Genomic DNA, 18,947 nt, shown 5'->3' with positions numbered 1-18,947 from the left:
AGTCAAAGGTATCTACTACCTAGTGATTTGAGGGTTTTAGTGCTTTAATAATTTGGGGATTTTGCCATAGTTCTCGTGTTATCAGGTAAAATCAAGATTGAATGTAAAGCACCATGCTAAAAGAGTCCCAACAAGGAGAATTCTTAATGACATTTTTTAAATGCTTACTTAAAAGTTTCAAACCCCTACTCTATCATTAGAGATTACAAACTGATAAAGGAATGCTAAATATTAAAGCACTTGTCACATTAATTCTTCTTCAAAAGATCTCATTCATTCTATCTGAACAGCTTTGATTGAAGTGCATACATTAGTACAAGTGTGAACAGAAAGAAATTAGGTTGAAACCAAAAGAAATGAGTTTATGGAAAAATATGAAAATATTCTCTAATAATGACCATTGATATTCTGCTTGCCATTTGGTACAGACATCCCTGAGACATGCTGACAAAAGCTCTGTGAATTCCTCAGCCTTTTAAGACCTCTTTAGAAAACTGAATTTGGCCCCATAATGGCAGACATTTTTAACCACAAATGTATGGAAAGTGATGATCTTTTGCCTGTTTTCCACATAGCTGAAACAAAATAGCTCTATCTACCCATCAGTCATGTTGGATTTTTAACCATGTATTTTGCTAAGCTTAGCTCCCAAAACAAGGAGGAAAAAACAGATCTGATGAGATAACAAAGCTCATCTTTTGAGGGCAGAAAGCAGCTGTAGGATTCACTTCACACTTCTTTTCTTGATAAACCATAGCTGGGAACTAACCTTAAAGTGTTGCAATTAGCAGTTGATTTCTGTCATTTTGTCTAAGGATAATTCCACTGTATTATTTGCTATAGGGTTTTTCCTTCCATTGCAAAGGGAAAAAATGGTCAAGGACTATATATCAGCTGCCAATATGTGAGCAGCTACTCCTAGATATTTCTTGAAGACTAAAAACAAGTGAAGACTCCCCACAGGGGCATAAATGATTGTAGTTAATTAAAAGGATGCTGTCAAAGTCCTTTTCAAGATTTAAAAATCAGTCTATTTGTGGTTGTTTAAAAAAAAGCCAATGGAAGCATTTATTTTTCTCTATTCTGTATGAATACAGCTTTTTTACCATAGGTTTGCTTGAGAATGAATGCTCAATTGCTGTTATGTTTTTCTTTATTTATTTTTACCAACAAGAGCCATACCAGAAATCTGATTGGGAGTAGGGAAAAGAAAGAGTGGCCATGACTATTTGCATTTTATTTTCATTTTTTAATCTTTTGGTCACAAAAGTTATGAAGAAGTCTAGTCACTGTCTTAACTTTGGGGTTTCTGCTTATCTTTCCAAAAGAAAAGGAGACATTGATGCCACCAGAATTTTCCTGTGCCAGCTAAAAATTCATTTGCCTCCTGGGCTAGAGTCTAAAAATGGAATCTAAAAATAGTCTAAAAAACTTGTCTTGGCTCTCCTAAGCAGATGAAATAGATACAAGAAAAGGACACCACCCTTTATACTGGTTTTTTGTTAAAGAATAACAACCTTCATGGAGAGATCAATTTGAAGAATCTAGAGGTAGGTTCATGGTCATAATCCAGTAGTACTGAAGAAGGATCTAACACACCCAGTACCCCTTAAAGGATGCTCTTTTTCTATTAAAGTGGGCATGTCACAGCAGTTTCTTGTCACACCTATTTCATATAGAGAGAAATCTTGCTACGAAGTAAGGAAATACACCAACAGATATAAGTACTCAGCTTTTTTTCATTTGTTATGTTCACAAAATTCCCTAAACTTTCATTCAAACAGTAAATTTTAGAGCTTAGAGTTTACAAGGGTTTATTTCAAATACATTATTCTAGCCCTTTCCTTGTGAGAAAAAAAAATGTAGGTCCTAGTTCAAGAAGTTCTGTTGCTGTTGAGTCGTTCAGTCATGTCTGACTCTTCATGACCCAGTGAACCATAGCACGCCAAGCCCTTCTGACCTCCATCCCATCCACGGGGTTTTCTCGACAAAGATATATTTTTTTTTGCTATTTCCTTCTCTAGTGGCTCATCTTTTTGTCAGAACTTCCCACTATGACCCATCTGTCTTGGGGTAACCCTGTATGGCATAGTTCAGATAGTTTCACTGAATTACACAAGCCCCTCTGCCATGACAAGGCAGCGATCCAGAAGGGGTAAAGAAGGTCAGATCCCTCTAAAAGTAAGTCCCCTTCTCCCGGGACTTCCTTTGGAGTCACAAAAATTCTAGAGGTTTGTTGTTGCTGTTGTTGTGTTGTCAGAAGCCTTTAGTGAACAAAAAGATGTTGTAAGATTATGAATTATTTTGAATCATTTTTAATATTTTCAGGTTTTTAATGTTCAGAGTCTAGCCTTGCTGAATCATGTCTCAGGTATATTACTTAGACTAATGAACATAGAAAATCTGTGGTCCTAGCCGCGAGTAGCGGCATAATATGCAATCATTGACATAGTTGGTGAAGGGTTATCAAGATGGCTACAGAAAGGTGATTTTTTTTTTTATGCCAGTAATTCTCTGGCTGAGGAGTCTCAATCTTTGTATGCATTAGACTAAATATCAAGTCACAAAGGGCTACGATCAGTATTTTTGGTGGGAGTGCACATCAATGAAATATCAGTACCTTTGAGATAAGGATTACAGAGATTCCACGCCTTCTTGGTAGGACTTGCTGAAGGTCAAGATCCCTTTCTGGGCTATTATTTCAGGTTAGGGCACCTCGCCCACTCTTGCCCTAATGGGAAGGCTTTCAGAAGAATTAGTCAAATCATTTCTAGATGATACCACTCAGTTTATACACATTCATTAAAAGACTATTATGTACCAGGCGCCGGGGGTATAAGGAATTGCAAAAGAGAATCCCTGCTCTGAAATAGTTCACAATTCAGAAAGTAGAGATGAGAAAATTTATAGACACAAACAGAAAACTACAATGACAAAAAGTAACTAGGTTGGAGGAGAGCAGAGAAGTACGAAAGTGGCAATGATGTGAGTTTTTTCCAAAGTTGTCTTGCATTTAAATGAATAAGATTTCCTTATTCACCGATGGGCTTTATGTAATAATGCCCATGGAAGCACTGGATAAATGCTCATTTCTAATGTTGGACGAGTGCTCAAATTTACCAAAAACTAGTAAGAATTAAATCCCAAATAGCTGGGAGGACAAATGATAGCAGAGCAACGCAAAGATTTCTATTGCTAAATAAAATGTGCCCTGAAATGGGACTGTCAGTGAACACCAGCTTCTCTTCCTCTGCAGGACTTAGTGGCCCAATGGCTTATTTTATCTGTTCTCGAATTATACAATTTCTATGCAATTTAAATTGCAATGACAGCCTCAAGTCCATGTTAATTAGTCTAATAAACTGTTCATTCTGAGATCACAGCTCATACACCTAATGATAAATGCACCTGTGTATATTTTAACCAGAAGAATGAAATACTCATTGATATTTATATGGGATCTTAGTACAATTTAAAGTTACTAAAACTTAAAACATTTTAGTTTACTTAAAACTTTAAAATTGCATTTATCTGATTGAGACACCCTCTATAGAACTCTATAGAAGCAAATTCATTAGGTCTTCAGGGTAACTCTACAAGGTAAGTACTATAGATATGATTATTTCCATTAGATAGAAGAGTAAAATGATAACTAGGTGGCTCAAAGGCTCAGCTTCCTGAGTTCAAATCTGGCCTTAGACACTTACTAGCTGTGAAACCCTGGGAAAATCACTTAACTCTGTCTATGTTTCCTCATTTAAAAATTGAGCTGAAGAAAGAAATAGCAATCCACATCTTTGCCAAGAAAACCCCCTTTGGGATCATGAATATTTGGGCATGAGTGAAACTACTCAACAACAACAAACAGAAGAGTAAACTGTGGCTAAAAGATCTTTTAAAACTCCAGCTTTTTTTAACCTTTACCTTCTGACTTAGAATTGATAACTAAGTATATGTTCCAAGGCAAAAGAGGCAATTTGGGTTAGATGGTTGCCCAGGGTCACACCACTGGGAAATGTCCAGAGCCAGATTATAACTCCAGGCCTGGCTTGCTATCTACTGAGTCACCCAGCTGCCCCTTAAATGTATTTCTGAAAGACAAAACTATCGCTGATAGAATTTCAAACCAGTTCTCTCTTCATTCCAAGTCCAATTATTCCACTATAGTCTACTGTTAGGACAAATAGCTATATACATATTCATCAGAGATTTATTATACTCAACACTTTTTTAAAAAAACAGAATGTTCACCTTTGACCACTTCAATAAGGAAATGAGTCATTCTAATAAGTTCAATCAAATCCTTGGTCATTCTTTATTATGATTTGCCCCTTGACTTCACAAATGATTTGTATTAATCAGGAATTATTTATCTTAAGCCTCTTCAATTTGTGTAAATGAGAAGAGAGCAATTCACAAAATATGGAGAAATTCATCAATGTTAATTGCTTAGTTTGATTTCACTTCATTTATTTTTCCCCAACCAAAAAATGAGCAACAAAAATGTGTACATAACTAATATCAGGTATATAAAACTTGAAACAAGGAAAGGTTCCCATTTTAAAACTGTGAAAGATAAGAAAGAAATCTCCAATTCATCTAACCAATAAAGATATAAAAGATTAAATATCTGAATCCCTAAATATACTTCTATTCAAATAGGTGATTTTATTCTTAGTTATAGTATTTATGTTATATATTATATATAATAGTATACTATAGTGTAGTATAATGTGGCATATACTACAAATAGTATATATTATTAAAATATGTAATATAATACATAATATGATAATATATACAATAGTATAATATACTGTATTACCTGCTATATTATATAATATCCTTGTATTTTGATTAAAACAAACATAATTTTAAAAATACAACTGCTATAAAATTTTTAAACCAAGAATTCTTCATCTTTGGTTTATAAACTTAAAAAAATAAATTTTTAGGGGCATCTAGATGTCTCCGTTGATAGAGAGCCAGGATTGGAGTTGGGTGGATAGGTTCAAATTTGACCTCAAAAAGCTATGTGACCCTGTGTAAACCAACCCCAGGTGCTTCCCCCTTAGTGCTCATTTGCCTAAGAACGGACACTTAATATTGATTCAAAAACAGAAGGCAAGGGTTTAAAATTTTTCTAAGTTAAAAAACATTAGTAATTATTTCAATATAATTGATTTTCTTTACAATCTTACATGTATCATTTTATGCATTTAAAAACATTTGAAGGGGGTCCCTAGGTTCACAACATTCAAATGCTCATAAGACAAACATAATGTTAATATCTCCTGGTTTGTGAAAAAGTTTTTGATAAATAAATAATGCATTTTTTTCCATGAAAACAATTTTATAAGCTATACTAGGGTTCTGGGGCTAGGTTATCAGTCAATAATCATTTATTAACTGGCTACTATGTGTCAGGCACTGTGCTAAGCACTAGGGATATAAATAGTCAAAAGAAATCAAGGGGAGAAAACATGCAAACAATTTTGTGCAAACTAACTATATACAGAATAAATAGGAAATCATCAACAGAGGGAAGGCACAAGAATGAAGAGGAAATCAGGTAAAGCTTCTTGTAGAAGGCAGAATTTTAGTTCAGACTTGAAGGAAATAAGGAGATGAAGACAAAGAAGGAAATCATTCCAAGAATGGAGAACAGCAAAAAAAAATGTCCAGAGCTAAGAGAGAAAATATCTTGATCAAGAAACAGAAGGAGGTGACTATCACTGAACTGAAGTTGGGGGTCAAGGGGAGAGTATGTGTAAGATGTAAGAAGTTGGGAAAGTTGGGAGAGGAGAGCAGACAGTGAAGGGCTTTGAAAGCCAGGTTTTGTTTTTGATTCTGAAGGAGAGAGGAAGACAGGAGTTTATTGGGGTGACGGGAGTGAAGTAGGGGTATAGGGTGTGTGACATGGCTCAATCTGCCCCTTAGGGAAAGAACTTTATCAGTTGAATGGAGGATGGACTTGAATGAGAAGAGAACTGCCATAGGTAAACTGACCATCAAACTATTGTAATAGGAGAAGTTTGAGGAGATAACTGCTCCTCCAATTTTCCAGGAGAAAAGGGAGAAAATATTAAAGAGATATTGGAAAGTTGAAATCAACAAGCCTTGGAAACAGATTGGATATAAGGGGTGGAAGATAATAAGGAGAAGAAGATGACGCCTTGGTGGTAAGCCTCAGGGATGCTTAGAGGCTATCTAAACCACATGTAAATGTGCAGAGTCTGAAGATGTGGTTCTGTATTGATAAGAAGAAATGTAGGGAGGAAAATCTGAATGAGTGACCTATCTATAAAGCCATGCCCTCATTTTAATTGCTGGTCTCCTTAATAGATTTGTCCTCATCTTTTTTTTTTTTTAAACCCTTACCTTCTGTCTTAATAGCAATTCTAAAGCAGAATGATAAGGCACTGGGTGTTAAGTGCTCATAGTCCCACAGTATCTGACATCAGATTTGAACCTAGGATATCTTGTTTCCAGGTCTCAGTTCATTGAGCCACCTTGCTGTCCCTTGTCCTAGCCTTTGACTTTGTCAACTGTTTACTATCTTCCTGACAGAGATACCCTTAACCTTTGACCTCAGGTTAAGCTTCTTCCCAATTCCTCACCAACTCCTTTGTCCCTGATTCTTCTCTTTCTTTGACCAAGCTGGGATATTAATGCAAGTTAATTAGACTATGCTACTAATATGTTAACTTCACAGACATTATGGATTCAGTGGGTCTTCTCTGGTCTGCCTGGATGGTTTTAATACTTTGAATTATCTGTAATTTAACTGATTCTGGTACGCCCTCTATCAACAGAGATTGTAACTCTTCCCAAGCCTTTTTATCCTATACAACTCTTGTCTTTCTTAACAGAAATTCTCCACAGTGGTTCTACTAAGCACAATGCATTGCTTCCTGTTATTCTTTTTTTTTTCCATCATGAAGATACCAGAGTAGCATTCAGAACATCAATCTGTTGCATCACTTTTTTTGTTGCCTTTCTCCCTTCTTGGTTCATTTGTGCTGAAGCCTATATACTTAGACCCTGCCTTTAATCTTCCTTTTCACTTTCAGTTATTTGTCATTATAATCAATCTGAGATCACTGAATCCTTTCCCTGATAGCCATTCAGGATCCCCCAGAGAATGCTTAAGTTTCTGCAGCAGTCAGTAGGCTAGAGGAATCCCCAAAAGAACATTTTCCCCAAGGTAACTAATGTAGCCTGACTCATTAGATTATAAGCTCTTTGAAGACAAGGGCTGTTTTTTGTAACTTTTCTTATCTCCAACACATAGCACAAAGCCTGGCACATAATAGGCACTTCAAAAATGTTTATTGATTGATTTCCTCATGTTACTTTAATTCTGGACTCAGATTACTATCCATTTACATTATTTAAGACATGTAGCCATATACTCACACATATACCTATGTACACATATATGGGGCCGAGCTTTAATTTCAACACTTTCCTAGTAAGTAAACTTCCCCAATCAATGCAGGTCAGCATTTTTCTTGAAAGCTACAGTCTAAGAGTTTCTTGGAGCACCAAGAGATTCAATGGCTTGAACAGTCACACAATCAACATGTGTCAGTTATCCAATTAACACAAAGTTATTTACATAAAATGGAAAGACTCTGGAGTGAAATGTCCAACGCCAAGGGTACAAATCCCACTTCTGATGCCTACTCACATCTTGGGCAAATTGTATAGCTTCTCCTGGGTCTCAGTTTCTCCACCCATAAAGTAACAGAATTGAAGTAGCTAACCTCTGAACCCCCCCCCCCACCAGTGCTCTGACACCATGATTAGAGAATCTCATCATCCCATCAGTAAGTACTGATACTTGTTTTGAGAGAGAGCTTTCATGGCACTGGCAAACAAATGTCTTCAAGTTTATTCCAGTATTGGGAGGATAATTGGACAAAGTAATTTACAGGATCACTTCCATGATGAAGTCCTCAAGAATATAGACTAGGGGTAGTCCGATCCAGATGGAATGCGAGCTGCCAGGCTAGGGAAAGCTCTTGCTTCATTGAGAACATAGGTCCAAAGGGAAGATGTTAGCATGCTGTAAGAATTGACTCATGAATTCTGCCTGTTTTCCCTCCTATTTTCATTTCAGATGTCCTTGATATGCATGTAGATGATTCTGCTGAAGACTTTATAGACAAGAGAAATCCAGTGTTTGGAGTGGCAATTGCTCATGTCTATTCAGTTGTTTTTCAGTCATGTCCAACTCTTGTTGACCCCAGTTGCAATTTTCTTGGCAAAGATACTAGAATATGTGCTATTTCCTTATCCAGCTCATTTTATTTATGAGAAAACTGAGGCAAACTGAGTTAAGTGATTTACCCAGGATTCCACAGCTAATGTGTCTAAGGCCAGATTTTAACTTGGGAAGAAGAGTCTTCTTGGCTCCAGGTTTAGAATTGTATCCACTGTACCAACTAGCTGCTGCTGGGTCACTTTTTTTCTCTTTTTGGAGTAAAATGCTCTGGTATTCTTTTGTACTCTCACCTCCTTTAAGGTAAACTGGGAGCCAAACCCCAGAGTGCATTGAAATTGTGTGGCCTTAAACAAGGATTTTCCCCCCTTTTTGATGATATCTTTACAATAAGGTCTGGAATCTAACCACTAAAAATAGCACTCTTCCTATAGAAAAATATATCCCACCATGCACAAGGAAGGATTGCTTGGACACTGAAAAAATTACCCTCTGGCACCCTCCCCCCTTTCTTGGGACCACAATAATCGCAACAAAATTAGGAGAAAGTGAGAGACAGAGGCTAGCCTATATTACAAAATGGACTATGCACTATATATGCTTATATATACATATATAAAACACACATATGCATATATGTGACATTCATAAATGGGACATTGACACATCAGGGAGTGGCCAAACTTGACATTTGCTTTAAGTACTTTGTTCTTTTCAAATTGCTTTCACATGAATTATCAAAATGTCAGGGAGTCCCTTGGAATTCATTTAATGGCATTTTAACTGAATGTCTTAAATTCAAATTATATCCTAGAAGCCAAGCAAATGTAAAAAAGGGGGGGGGGGAGCGATCAGATCCAATTATAATTTTCAAATGGGAAAAAAACTCCACAACAATAACCTAATTCCTGCTCACTCTCCACACTACTTTGTTTTAGGGGACTTTTCTAACAGAGAAAACACAGAAAAGAGAGCCATCGCATATGGTAAGGAATGAATTAGTCCCAGAATTCCCTGTACAAAGTTACCTCTGGTAAACTGCACTAGGACCAATATGGTTGACCCAATCATATTCACAAGGTGCAATATGTAATAATTCTTACTGTGTTGTAAATCACCTCAGACTTTTCTTCTGTGTCCTTGGAGGGTTGATTGGCTAAGATTATATTTAACATAGTGTGAAGCAGACAACATGGAGAGGCAGTGAGATACAAGAAAAAGAAAGCTGGTCCTGAAGACAGGAATATCTGGAGTGAATTCATGCCTCTCAATGTAGTAATTGTGTGACCCTGGGCAAGTGGCCTAACATCTCAATTCTCTGGGCAAATTCACACTATAAAGTGTAGAGCCATTGTCAACCTAGATGCATCAATGGAATTTCCCCACTTGAAAGTTCCCTATTCCAAGGAGGTCACACACTTGGTCCCTATCCTATCTAAAATAAAGCAAATTTATTTTTGGAGAACGTATTTTGATTACCTGAGGGAAATATGTCCAAAAAGTAAATTACTCTTACTTTCACATGGCCAATGTAGTCCAATGAAAAAATGACCCCTGAGCCCATTTCTCTGCTAGAAAACAGATTTTTAAAAATCTCTTCATTGAGTGGAATTAACTTCTCTCTTCCTCCATCCATTGTCCTTTTTCTTATTCTTTCCTGTGTAATACTTTCTATTTTTCGATTGAATGATGAAAAGATGAAAAGATTGTTAGGGCCACTGGCAATAATGTAGATAAAAACACAGGGAGTTTCTCTGAGGCCCAGAAGGAATACTGACTTTTTCCTTACCAAAAAAATCCATACTTGCTACTCTTACAGGTGTGAATTAGATACATAAGAGCCCATGATGAATTTCCCCAGTTCCACTTATTTAAGGCTCTCAGAAATAGGCACTTAGAAAAGGCAGGACTTGTTAGTGACCAGGGGCCAGAGGTTTCACAGTGAATTCTGTCAAGTTCAGTGCCTTTGTCAGAGGAAGTATTCTACAGTAGTCTCTGCACTCTTTTCCTTGCTATAGATTCTATTAAAAAAATTTTTTAATGCCCTGTCTGTGTCATTTGAGTATTTCTTTTGGTTCTCTGGGAGACTGGATGGGATCATGTTGATCTTTTTACACTAGAAAATACATATAAGGGACAACTGAGGTTTGGAAAGACTCGGGATAGTAGGAGGAAGGCAAATATTTCTGGTTTCCACGCTTTTTTGTCACCTTGTCAGGAAACAATTTTGTGTTATAACATAATCTTAGCAAACTTTGGACTCCATTGATTCTTTTTTTTTTCTTTTAGTCATCTGCATATAGTTGATGAAGCTGTCTAGACAAAAAGTTCATTCCCTAGGCTTTAGATCTGCCCATCTTAGAATTTTTAGACTGGAAGGACACTCCAAACTCAGACTTTTACAACTCTAAGACTTATTAGATTTGTTTTAGTTAAAAGGCACTTAATAAGCACTGATTGACTGGTCGTTTGATGGTCATAGGCACCAAATGGCCCATAGAGTCTCCTCTCCGAGAACTCATTCATGCCTTCTAGACATATCTCCAGACTTTTGAGTGATGAGGTGACAGTTCCTCATGATTCCATTATTTTTGTAGGAAATCAAAATAACATGGAATTTCTTCTCCCTTCAACTAGACCTCCTCCATCCCTCCCTCCGCCCCCCCACCCCTTAGGCTGAAGGGTCTTCATTTTTCAGAGAAGCCATTTGGAAATGCAAGACCTCATGTTCCCCTTCTCCATGCCAGTAAGATGGTATTAAAACAGCTGGAGATTTATGCCATGATCTGCACCCCTGCCGGATTCATTATTCTCTATTCATTATTCTCAGGCTCAGTTGTACTTATTACTTGCTTGTTGCCAAAGGTCAAATTTCCAATTTTTAGATGAGTTTCTAGAATGAAACAGGAAATTTGACTCTTGACTAGGCCTCCGGTGACTTGGGTCGCTCTTGGCTTTTTCTCTCTGCAGTTCCCCTCCAGGAGTTGAGTTGAGCCGTCCTCATTCCCAAGGCTCTTGGGCGTTCGGGAAACAGCAATCTTCACTCCCCAAGCAGGAGGGATGCGGCTCAGGCTGCCTTTTGCCTCTGAGCCTTCTGATGAGCTCCCCAGGGAGTGAGACAACACAGCCTGTGTTCGTGGGAGGAGGGTCATTTTGTGTGACATCTTGTTGGAGAGGGGGAGGGAAAAGAGAGAAGCAAAAAGGGGGTGAGGAGGAGGAGCAGCAGCTGAGCCAGGCAAGGGATCTTTGTGCATTAGGACCTTTGCTGGCACACAAAGTGAAGACTGGATGTGGGGGCGGCCCGTTCAACTGACCCACCTTCAGCCCTCCTTGGCAGCAGCTTTTTCTCCTCCTGCATCTCAATGCTTTTGCTGGTGATATGACAGATAAAGGCAGTTTATGCTGACAATAGTAATGAATCCTGGCTATGCAGGCAGTTAGAGAGGCACTAAATGAAAAGCCCATCTCAGCTCCAAAGACTAACCTTGGGCAATACAATAACACTTTTTCCTGAGCCCCAACTCCCTTTGTGTGGATAACCTAATATCATTTTTTACTCTTTGATGCAAGACAAAAATAGGCCTCTACCAAAGCTCCAATACCTTGCTTAAGAAAACAACCTTGATCTTCAAACTACAAGGATGGCTTGGTATTAAATTTCTGAAAGATTAAACGGAGCCAGAAGCTGAGATATTTCACAAGAATATTGGTTCATAGGAAAGATTTCAAAGGGGTGGTTTAGTACAGTGTAGGATAAAACTAACTTTCCTTTATTGTAGACTTGGATAAGCTTGTGAAGTATCAAAAATAATATTAGCATGCATTCCTGAGACTATACATTTACAAATAAGATCATAGAATAGTTTTCCCCTTTTCCTGTTCTGAGATTTTTTTCACTACTAAAATTTTCTTTTAAAAAATTTCAACAAATAATCATTGAATACCTTTTGTAGAGTCAAAGCACTGGGTGGTATTAAAAACATAATAAATGCCATGGCCCCTGGCCTTGAGGAGCCTATGAGCAACTGCCACTGAGGAAATAGAAGAAATATCCAAGGACAAGATGCTGTTTCCCGACCCACCTATGACAACTCCCAGCTCAGGGAGTATTGGCACAGAATTCGTCTGGAGGGTTGTTTTTTAGAAAAATGATTCATGAAATCTGAGTGAGGTACTAGAGAAATATGAGTTGTGTGCATAGCAGTAATTAGTCAGCAAGCATTGAGTGAGAATTTGCTCTGTTCTATGTTCCCAGAAATGCGCCAGATGCTATTATTGGGATCTTAAGTGATGCTGTAGTGACTAGAATATTGGTTTTGGAGTCTGAGTCAGAAGACTCAAACTCATGTAATGACCAGAAACAACTCAATATCTATGCTTTCTTCCTGATGGAAAGGGGCAGAGGTCCAAATAATACTAGCACGGCTTCAATATCAATGTATAAAAAAAGATCATTAAAATGTCAGTAACACTTGACTTTTTTAAATATATCTGAGAGGAGACAAAAGAAAATCTGGAAAGCACAGAGAGTTATTTCCCATCTTAACATCCCAGGAACTGTGAATCTAGTAAACGACAAAAGATTTTAAACTATACAAATACTTTTTTATCAGCTTTGGTGTAGCCAGACTGAAGGAAAACAGAGCTCAACATTTTGTCGTCAGTATTTTCCCCAGTTCTACTTTAATCCATCTGTCCATATTTCCTTCCCCAGGAGCAAAGTGAAATACAACCAACATCAGAAACACTGGTCAAACAGTACTTCTCTGGAAAATGGCCTTAAATACAATAAGGCCCAATGGTGTAAGGACCGCATTTTCAATATGCTAGCTTGTCTTTAACGTTCTTGGGACACATTTACTTAGTTGGGTAAAAAGAGGAGGAAACAAAAACTCTTTTAACTTTAAACTGCATGTCAGAAATACATAAAATTTCCATTCATACTTTGACCTGATGGGAAATATCCAAATTCTACATTTTGCGCAGATGGTAATGTTTCATGAATGATCAATAAACAATATATTTCCAATCCCAAACTGGAAAGGTGACATTTTCATTTGCAGTCTGTCAACCTGCTTGTTTGCTCAAGAAGGAAAATCAAATTTTAATATTTTCACAGAGCAAAGCAATAGAACCAAGAAGGTAGTGAGGAGAAAAGCTGAGGAAGGTGTTGACCTGCTGGAGCACAGGATTTTTCAGATGATCAGTATCCCTCTTATAGGAACCAAATAACGTTAAACAGAATCGTATCCACCAGGAAAAAAAAATAACAGCTTCATAATTAACAGAGCAGTAGCTCAAAAATGAACATTATCTTCCTCTTCCCTTAACCCCTTCTGGGTATGTGATTTCACAGACTGCTATATCATGACCCCTGCTGGAGGAGAAAATAACAGGAAATAAATATCCTATGCCACTGCTTTGGGGGCCTAAAATTAGATCTTTTCTTTCTGTACCAAATCTATGTTTTAATTATTTCCTTGTTTTGTACTCTTTTTCTATTTCTGATGTAAAGGGATGGGGAAGCAAAAGATTCTGTACAATCTTTTGAAGAAATTAATTGGGTTTTTTTTTGTTTGTTTGGGTTTTTTTTTTCTGCTCTTCACAGGAGAGCCTTAACTAATGACCAGGAATTTTTTTACATGTAGATGTCTGCAAACCTGCATGTGTTCACACACATACAATACACAATTTTCATTTCCTCCATTCATAGGGTTTCGTAGAATTTCAAATATTATTTAGTATGGACAATATCTGAGCAAACGTTCCTCAACAAAATCCCCATATATTCATCTGGCAAAAACTTGAAGACTTCTACTAAGAGAGACCTCACTATTTTATAAAAAGTAGTCCATTCCATTTTTGGATGGACTGCTGTAATTGTTGGGAGGTTTTTCCTTATAAAAAAAAAATCTAAATTTACTTCTCTACAATTCCACAAGTTTCTAGTTCTTCTAGATAGAGTCTTCCAAAAGAAGTCTAGTTTGTTGGTGATGGAATGCACTTGTGCTATAAGAAATGATAAGCAAGATGATTTCAGAAAAAACTGAAAAGATCTATGGGAACTGACGCAGAGTGAAATAAGAAGAACTGGGAGAACATCGTACACAATAATAGCATTATTAGCTGATGATTATCTGTGAAAACTTGGCTCCTCTCAGAAATGCAATGAACTGGGACAATCCTGAAAGACTTATGATGGGAATGCTCTCCACTTCCAGGGAAAGAACTGTTGGAGTCATCTTTCATACCAGCATATTTATGGTATTATTTTGGTCATGACCAATACAGAAGCATGTATTGCATGACAATAAAAAAATTTTTTTAAGTCTTGTCTATTTTCCATATAATGTCCCTCCAAATAATTAAAGATAGCATTCATATCCTTCTCCCACGAAGACTTCTTTTCTCCAAGCTAAATGTCTTCAGTTCCTTCCATCAATCTTCACTGGAATAATCTTCAGTCCTGTCACAATCTTGGTTGCTGTCCTCTGGATTCCTTCTGGCTTGCCAATATGGCTTCTAAAATATGACCACAAGGATTGAGAATAGAAGTGTAGATGTAGCCTAAGCAGGGCAGAGGAGAATGATATCATAACTTCCATCCTGATCAATACCACATTTCTATTAATTCAATGTAATATAATTAAGATTATATGAGCTTTATCCCTAGTCTTTCCTTCCATTTGAAATCAGATTGCCTAATATTGAGTCATTGCCTCTAAATTGACCTTTTGGGATTGTTTTAAATGTGTAAAAGTCTGTCTCCCCTGTATTTGGTATCCAACCTTCAGCTGAGGAAGGGGCCTGGTCCCAATTTGTTAGTCAATTGGAATGCATTCTTTATTAAATTAAAATGTTTGGAAGCTCAAATTTTTTTTTGATATTTTGATATACTATTAGTTAATACTTGTTGATATCTACTGAATACTCTCAGGACTTATTCATAAGATTTTTTTCTGTAGGAATATCATCTTCATCTTATACAGCTGAATTTTCTTTTTTTAATTCAATTTTCTTTTTATTATCGTACAAAACATACTTCAATATTGGTCATTATTATAAGAGCCCACACATACAAAACCTGAACCCCTAAATAAACTGATATGAAAGATAGTATACTTTTATCCACATGCATCTGATTTCAAAAGTTCTTTCTCTGGAGGTGGAAACATTCCTATTGTAAAGATTTCAGAATTGTGCTAGATCATTGCCCTGAGAGTTACCAAGTTTTCACAGTTGACCATTGTACCATGTTGTTCTTTCTATGTACAATGTTTTCCTGGTTCTGCTTATTTTGCTCTGCATTAATTCATGCAGATATTTCCAGCTTTTTCTGAAATCATTTTACTTAACATTTCTTATAGCACAAGAGTATTCCATCGCCAACAGACCAGACTTCTTTTGGAAGATATCGCCAACATGTAACACAATTTGTTTAGTCCTTCCCCATTTGATTAGCATCCCCTCAATTTCCAATTCTTTGCCACCACAAGAAAAGCTGCTATAAATATTTTTGTACAAGTAGGTCCTTTCCCCTTTTTCAAAAATTATTTCTTTGGCATATAGGCCCAGTAATGGTATTATAGGATTAAAGGGTTTACACAGTTTTAAAGTCCTTTGAGCATAGTTCCAAATTGCCCTCAGAACGTTTGCATCAGTTCACAACTCCATCAACAATTACAGCTGAATTTTCTAACTGAAATGTTGAACTCAAGATATATGTTTTCAATTCTATCTTACTAGATCCAGCTATTTGTTTTAGCCTATTGATGCCTTTTTTAAAATCAATATTCAGTCATTCAGCTATCACCCTCACTTTATGTCATCTGCAAATTTGATAAACAAGATATTCATCCTTTAAAAGAACAAGAAGAATCAGAGAGATGCAAATCAGAATAACTCTGAGGTATCACCTCACACCTAGCAGATTGGCTAACATGACAGCAAAGAAAAGTAATGAATGCGGGAGGGGATGTGGCAAAGTAGGGACATTAATTCATTGCTGGTGGAGTTGTGAATTGATCCAACCATTCTGGAGGGCAATTTGGAACTATGCCCAAAGGGTGATAAAAGACTGTCTGCCCTTTGATCCAGCTATAGCACTGCTGGGTTTGTACCCCAAAAAGACAATAAGTAAAAAGACTTGTACAAGAATATTCATAGCTGCGCTCTTTGTGGTGGCAACAAATTGGAAAATGAGGGGATGCCCTTCAATTGGGGAATGGCTGAACAAATTGTGGTATATGTTGGTGATAGAATACTTTTGTGCTCAAAGGAATAATAAAGTGGAGGAATTCCATGTGAACTTGAATGATCTCCAGGAATTGATACAGAGCAAAAGGAGCAGAACCAGGAAAACATTGTACACAGAGACAAACACACTGTGGTACAATCGAACATAATGGACTTCTCCATTAGTGGCGGTGTAATGTCCCTGAACAATCTGCAGGGATCTAGGGGAAAAAATACTATGCATAAGCAGAGGACAAACTGTGGGAATAAAACACTGAGGAAAGGCAACTGCTTGACTACAGGGGTTGATGGGGATATGATTGAGGAGAGGCTCTAAATGAACACTCTAATGCAAATACCAACAACATGGAAATGGATTCGGACCAAGAACACATGTGATACCCAGTAGAATCTCGCATCGGCTATGGGAGGGGTGGCGGGGGAGGAGGGGGGGAAGAAAATGATCTTTGTTTCCAATGAATAATGTTTGAAAATGACCAAATATAATAATGTTTAAAAGTAAAAAAAAAAAAGAACAAGAAGAATAAGATGATGAACAAGAAGAAAAACAAAGAAAGAAGAAGAAAGACCAAGAATGGAGCCTTGGGTCATTACATTACAGAACTCTCTAACATGGTAGAAAACTTTGGCTAATGCTCAAAAAAAGACAGAAACAAAAGCAACTCTATCCTAAGATTACACTAAATTCCATCTTTACAGGATATGGAAAACAAATGAGGAATTAAAGCAACAAATAATAAACCAAGGAACCAGAAGCATAAGAGTAGGAATGGAAAATTTCAGTTGTTTGGACACTTATACTCTCTGCCAGAAACAAAGCAAAAAATCATTTAAGGACTTGACAGTGATAATGTCATCATTCCAAAGCTAAAGAAGCCAACCTTGGAACTTCTATTCTGTATCTGATCAATAAAGTATATCTAATTGCTAAGTAGGGAATATTGGGAATTTAGAGGCAAATGACTAATCTTAGAAATTGTGGTAGAGAATAAGAAAGTTAAGTATCTCTAACACACATTCAAAATTGGAAGAATCAAAATTTCAAAGAATTCTGTAGGGTTGTAAAGACTAAAAATCTATAGATGAGTATGTGTGTGCGTGCATGCACACATGTGTGTATTCTATGGAGAAAGTTGGTATCTGATGGAAGAAAACTTTTTAGTAATAAAATTCTGAAAGCACAGAGACAAATTTACTAAAAAGAAAATGAGGGGTTTGAAGAAACAGAGATTGGGTCCATGAAATTTTTTTCTAACAAATTCTCTTTCTCTCTCTCCCTTCCCTAAGACAAAATACAATCTGACATAGATTTACATGTGCAAACATGAGCTTGTTTTTAATGTATTTTTAAAATACACATTTTAATAACTATATTTTAATGTATAAGACAAAGTATAATTAGTAAGCATCTAGGTAAAGAAAATGTGATCACAAGCTATTATGAATTCATCAAGAACATGAAGTGCCAGACTAGATTTATTTCCATTTTTGACAGGATTATTAGATTGGCCATAGAAATGATATAAACATAATTTATCTAAATTTTAAGAAAGAACTTATTATATCTCTGGTTCAATTCTTGTATAAATGATGATATGTGGACTGGACAACACAATAGTGAGATGGATTAGGAACTTTTAAATGGTCAAAATCAAAGTGTTCTTATTAATAGTCTGATATCAACTTGAGAGGAAGTCTCTAATTAGAGCATCAGAGTTTTCTATTCTTGATCCTGTTCAAAATTTTTATCAATAACTTTTACAAAGGTATAAATGACATGCTCACCAAATTTATGGATTACAAAAAGCTGAGAAATAGCTAGCATACAGATTACAATCTAGATGACAGTCATGATTGTGAAAGTCATTAAGCACTTGAACTTTGGGCCACACATAATAATATTACATTTTAAAAGGACATTAAAGTCTTATACTTGGGTTCAAAAAAATCAAGTCAATGGAAGTATGGCTAGACTGGAATTCATCTGGAGGTTTTAGTGGATAATATCAGAATGAGTCAACAATGTGATATGACAGACAAAAAAGCTAATGCAATTTTTGTCAATATTATTGATAGAGATGGTATCTAAAACAAGGGATATGGTAGATCTTCAAGCTGACACATCCATCAAGGACTATATGAATTCATTCATCCAAACAGTTCAGAATTCTCCATCTATCACTTAACCATACCGTCATTGGACCCATGGTACCATGTCATTGGACCCACGGTACATTGTACCTACCCTCTATTGGCAGTCATTTCTGAACTCTATGCAACTAGAAGAGTAGGCACTAATAGAATGAGTTCTGACCCAGTCCAAAGAAAAACCATTGACTGTATTCATCTAGGAGGTTAGGAGAGTAGAAAAAACCCTGGATTTGGATCAAAATGATATAGAGGATGATGAAAAGAGGGCTTAGGATAAAGCTTTGCAGGTTTTACTCACAGTTATCTAGCATGA

The sequence above is a fragment of the Monodelphis domestica genome, chromosome 3 (genome assembly GCF_027887165.1).
Source record: "Monodelphis domestica isolate mMonDom1 chromosome 3, mMonDom1.pri, whole genome shotgun sequence".
NCBI classification, from domain to species: Eukaryota; Metazoa; Chordata; class Mammalia; order Didelphimorphia; family Didelphidae; genus Monodelphis; species Monodelphis domestica.
The sequence above is the reverse complement of the archived record's forward strand: the minus strand, read 5'-3'. Positions refer to the sequence as shown.